Genomic DNA, 6,000 nt, shown 5'->3' on the forward strand with positions numbered 1-6,000 from the left:
CAGAACCACGTCGTTTACTCAAATTATGTGAAGGGAATAACCAAAATAGGGCCAGGCCAGCTCTGTGCTGCAGGCGCAAGTAAGCAGGTACATTGGGCCACCTCATCGCTGTATCCATGACCCCACTGACAAAACCCCTGAACAGCAGAAGCAGCCTTAGGCTGCATGCCTGAGTAACAGTTTGCTCCTCCACACCCACCTGTAAGAGACATGTGCTATCCAGCACTTCTCATCTTTGTTTTACAATCCCTCCTTCCCCAACCCTGCAAGACATCTGCACTCCTCCAGTTCTGACCTCTTGTGCATCCCCAATTTCCTTCATTCCACCATTAGCGGCCGTGTCTTCAACCTCTCTTCCTTTACGACGTTCCTTCACCTGTCCTGCGTGGCTCAGTTTTACTTAGAAAAATGCCCCAAGGAGCGTCATCAATGTTCAAGGTGCTATATGAATGCAAGTTGATGTTGTATATCATCAAGTGCGCTATCCAGCAAGGGCACAATGAACAAATGTACGCAAAGAGGCAATGGTTGTGTACAGAGCTTGCACCGGTTTCTCCCTGAAGGGACAGAAATTCCCATTTTAGGCTTGTGCCATATTTGTTGCGCTCACAAGAAATATGTCTATAATTTGAGTCTGCTGAAACATAGAAACATAGAAAATAGGTGCAGGAGTCGGCCATTCGGCCCTTCTAGCCTGCACCACCATTCAATGAGTTCATGGCTGAACATGCAACTTCAGTAACCCATTCCTGCTTTCTCACCATACCCCTTGAACCCCCTAGTAGTAAGGACTTCATCTAACTCCTTTTTGAATATATTTAGTGAATTGGCCTCAACAACTTTCTGTGGTAGAGAATTCCACAGGTTCACCACTCTCTGGGTGAAGAAATTCCTCCTCATCTCGGTCCTAAATGGCTTCCCCCTTATCCTTAGACTGTGTCCCCTGGTTCTGGACTTCCCCAACATTGGGAACATTCTTCCTGCATCTAACCTGTCTAACCCCGTCAGAATTTTAAACGTTTCTGAGGTCCCCTCTCATTCTTCTGAACTCCAGTGAATACAAGCCCAGTTGATCCAGTCTTTCTTGATAGGTCAGTCCCGCCATCCCGGGAATCAGTCTGGTGAACCTTCGCTGCACTCCCTCAATAGCAAGAATGTCCTTCCTCAGGTTAGGAGACCAAAACTGTACACAATACTCCAGGTGTGGCCTCACCAAGGCCCTGTACAATTGTAGCAACACCTCCCTGCCCCTGTACTCAAATTTGTTTTTAAACTTGTAGTCTTATTACAAGAGCACACAGGGCTAATTGTGCTTTTTAAGCTAGCATCTGCATTGCATAGAAAACACATGTGTTATGAAAAACATGCTTTGTATTCCCTAGAGCATAGAAAGAAGACAGACTTGCATTTGAATAGCATCTTTCAGTCAATAAAATACTTTTGAAATGTAGTCGCTGTTGTAATGTAGGAAGATTGAGAGGTGATCTGATCGAAGTGTTTAAAATGTTAAAAGGATTTGATAGTTAATCTACCGACACTATTTACAGTGGTGGGGAATCCAAAACAAAAGGGAACAATCTTAAAATTAGAGCTAGGCCGTTCAGGAGTGAAATCAGGGAAGCACTTTTTCATACAACAGCTGCTGCTCACTCCCTCAAACAGCAATGGATGTTAGGGAAACTGGACCGTTCAAGACAGAGCAATAGATTTGTGTTGGTGAGGGTGTCAGGGGAAATGGAGCGAAGCTGGGTAAATGGAGTTGAGGTGCAGATGAGCTATGATCGAATGAAATGGTGGAGCAGGTTTGGGGGGTTGAATGGTTTCCTCCTGTTCCTGAGGCATAAGTCAATTAAAATACATTCAGGTGGTGGTCACTGTCACCAAGATGTTCTCATGTAATAATGCACTGAGAATGGAATAAATTTTGTTTAGTTATTACAGGTGGAGGCCTGGAGGGAGAAACAGCCCTGCCAGTGTCAAAGGCTGTGCACACACGCACATGGGCTGAGAGAATTCTTCTTCCTGAAAACATTCGAACAACTGCTGAGCAGAGGTGATGGAGAGATGCAGGCATTGTTGCCTCTGGTGTCGAGACAGGTGTGGTCACAGACCAAAGCAGTCAAACCTGGAGTAGTGACTTTGTCTGGCAGTTCTTTGAGACATTTTAAGAATGTGATGGCACCATTGATTAGCTGGAACCTCTGTAACTGAAGCTTGTGCACTGAGGCCTCCTCCTGCACAATTATATTAGCAGCCAGCTTCAGTCAATCTGTTCATTTACCACTTTAAAGTCGAGCCAGGGAGGAAGCCAAGATTGAGTTGACGGTAAGTGAGTGGTATCTCTTATTTTTATGCATTCAAAAAGAGAGAGAAATATAGGGCCAGACTTTTGGCTTCATTGCCGGTGATTTTCTCGGCGTTAAAGCTGTTTTTTCGCCCGGCGACTTTCCAGGTAAGCTTTTGAAGCCATCCGCCGGGACCAAACCGCCCACGTGCAACGCCCAGAACAATCGCCAAGACGCAAGTTTAGGCTCAACCACCGGCGTCCAGATCGCTGAGACCCCTGCCCGGTAAACGCTACTTAAACAGGGCGGTGAGGGGGTCCCTGCAAAGGGAAGTGAACGGTTCTTTATTTTTTTTAAATTTTAAAATGGCGATTAGGGTTAAAACTGTCATGGGAATGCTTTTAAAGAAAATAATTTTCTTAAGTTTTCCCCCCTCCCTAGGCCCAACTGCAGCCTCAGACTAAATTTTAGTACTTACTGCCCACATTACTAACATTCCACTTTCCCGCCGAGAGACCTGTCGACAACGAGTGTGCAACGCACATTTTCTCGCCAGACGATTAGTTTTGCTTACTTTAAACTTTAAAATGGAAATTATTGTCAGCATTTCTCACCGAATGTTAGCGGTGCGTCTCAGCGGGCAATCGGGCGCTGAGGGCCTTTAGGGAAAGTCTGGCCCCTAGAATCATAGAAACCTACAGCACAGGAGGCCGCCATTCGGACCGCCGTGCCTTTGCCGGCTTTAAAAGAGCAGTCGTGCTTAGTCCCACATCCCCACCCTGTCAGTTCCTCGTCCTCAAACACCTGTCCAATTCCCTTTCAAAATGGTTTATGAATCAGCTTCCACCACCTCTTCAGGTCGAGCGTTCCAGATCCCGGCAACTCAGTGAAAAAAATTCTCATCACCCCTCGATCTTTTTACAATGAAATATGAATCTCACTGTTATATTGTTTACTGTTCACTCATCTAGTTTATGTAAATAAAACTTCTCATTGATTCAAAGCATGTGTCTCAATTTTGCTAAGAGTATATGCTCAGGCCAGCACTGAACAAGAAGCATCATGCGATGGTAGCCAATATAGAGTGTCAGGGTCCACTGTTGCGCTCCCTAGGCCAGCAAAGGATGCACTCTGGATCATAAAAGATGCAAGGTGGGCTTACAGGAGTGGCCAATGATACTCAACCTGAGAAAACATCTGAAGTCATAACCCAAAAATGTTTCACTGTGCTGTAACCCCAAACCTGTTGTACCTACGAACATACAAAAATGACAGGAAAAGACCAGCTGCTCATGGTGTATCAGCTGTAGTTCAGTGGGTCGCACTGTCACCCGAGTCAGAGGGTTGTGGGTTCAAGTCCCACCCCAGGGACTGGAGCACAAAAATCTAGGCGGATACTCCAGTGCAGTACTGAGGGAGTGCTACACTGTCGGAAGTGCTGTCTTTTGGATGAGATGTTAAACCGAGGCCCCGTCTGCTCTCTCAGATGGAAGTAAAGGATCCCATGGCAGTATTTCAAAGAGGAGCAGGAGAGTTATCCCCAGTCAGTCCTGGCCAGTATTTATCCCTCAATCAACATAACAAAAAAACAGATGATCCAGTCACTATCACATTACTGTGTGTGGGAACTTGCTGTGCGCAAATTGGCTGCCACGTTTCTTACGTTACAACAGTGACTACACTCCAAAAGTACTTCATTGGCTGTAAAGAGCTTTGAGACATCCGTTGGTCATGAAAGGCGCTATATAAATCCAAGCCTTTCTTTTCAAGCCAACCCCACACTCAGGATGGCCAGAGCATCATAACTAGAGCGTTCTTAACAAAGCAGCAGCCATGTAATCTCATGGGTGAGGGGGGGGAAGAAGAGAGAGGGGGGAAGAAGAGAGAGGGGGGGGGGAAAGAGAGAGGGGGGGGGAAAGAGAGAGGGGGGGGGAAGAAGAGAGAGGGGGGGGGAAGAAGAGAGAGGGGGGGGGAAGAAGAGAGAGGGGGGGGAAGAAGAGAGAGGGGGGGGAAGAAGAGAGAGGGGGGGGGGAAGAAGAGAGAGGGGGGGGGAAGAAGAGAGAGGGGGGGAAGAAGAGAGAGGGGGGGGAAGAAGAGAGAGGGGGGGGAAGAAGAGAGAGGGGGGGGGAAGAAGAGAGAGGGGGGGAAGAAGAGAGAGGGGGGGAAGAAGAGAGAGGGGGGGGAAGAAGAGAGAGGGGGGGGAAGAAGAGAGAGGGGGGGGAAGAAGAGAGAGGGGGGGGAAGAAGAGAGAGGGGGGGGAAGAAGAGAGAGGGGGGGAAGAAGAGAGAGGGGGGGGAAGAAGAGAGAGGGGGGGGAAGAAGAGAGAGGGGGGGGGAAGAAGAGAGAGGGGGGGGAAGAAGAGAGAGGGGGGGGAAGAAGAGAGAGGGGGGGGGAAAGAAGAGAGAGGGGGGGGGAAGAAGAGAGAGGGGGGGGGAAGAAGAGAGAGGGCCAATAACGTGGAGGTTTGGGGGGGGGGGGGGAACTGGAAAATTCCTCTCCGACCCTTCTGTCCAGATCATCAACATGTACACTCAATGTGCAGTGTCTGTTTAAAAAAAAACTGGCTGAAGCTTTTACAATTCCTTTTTATTGTTTTACATAGCATACACAAAAAAAACAAGCAAAAGTATACACAAACTACACGTTTCAATTTGAAGTCAGGTCCCCAGACTGTACAAATATAAATATAGAGTTTATCTACAGCACACACTGAACAACAACAGGCACCATGTGATGGATCACACAGATGATGTACTCCACCCGTCCGTGAGATAACACCATTAATACAGACGCCTTCTACAGCAGTGCTACTAAATAAAGTTTGCTCTATCATGATGGAAAACACAAATTTGTTGCCAGCAGCTTGTGCTGAGGGTACGGCACCAGCTACAGACGGAGGGCTCCCTTCTTACTCAGTGTGTACTACTTGCGTATAGAAATAGAGAGTGAGCTATGCACCAGCCATACGGTGCACACACTGTACGCAGCTTGGTGTGTGTGATCTCACACTGGTACCCAGGTTCCACCAGATAAACCAAAACTGTAAAATTCCCCACACGTCACATTCATTTCAACTCACTTCCCACACAAAATAAACAATTACAGCACAGCGACTGAGCGAGCAGTCATTTTCCTACACCAGGAGCGTCAAACTCAATCGGAGAGCAGGTCGGTTTGGATTCAAATACATCTCCCATGAGCCACACAGTTGGGCTGATGAAAATGAAAAGCATAATAATACGGTACTAAATTACCGAACATCGGCTGTAGAAAAACGGTAGCTAAATTCACTTCAACAACCCACGTAATGTCACCCAGCCTCTCTCTCTCCCCCTCCCTCACCCCCACCCCCACTCTCCTCCTCCCCCCCACCCCCACTCTCCTCCTCTCCCCCCCCACCCCCCAGCCTCACTCTCCTCTCCTCCCCCCCCCCCAGTCTCACTCTCCTCCTCCCCCTCCCCCCAGCCTCACTCTCCTCCTCCCCCCCCAGCCTCACTCTCCTCCTCCCCCCCCCCGGCCTCTCCCTCCTCACCCCCACCCCAACTCTCCTCCTCCCCCCCCAGTCTCCCTCTCCCCCTCCCCTCGTCTCCCCCTCCCCTCCCCCCCAGTCTCCCTCTCCCCCTCCCCTCCCCCTCCCCTCCCCCCAGTCTCCCTCTCCCCCTCCCCTCCCCCCCAGTCTCCCTCTCCCAGTCTCCCTCTCCCCGTCTCCTCCTCC

This window comes from Pristiophorus japonicus, chromosome 12, assembly GCF_044704955.1.
Source record: "Pristiophorus japonicus isolate sPriJap1 chromosome 12, sPriJap1.hap1, whole genome shotgun sequence".
NCBI classification, from domain to species: Eukaryota; Metazoa; Chordata; class Chondrichthyes; family Pristiophoridae; genus Pristiophorus; species Pristiophorus japonicus.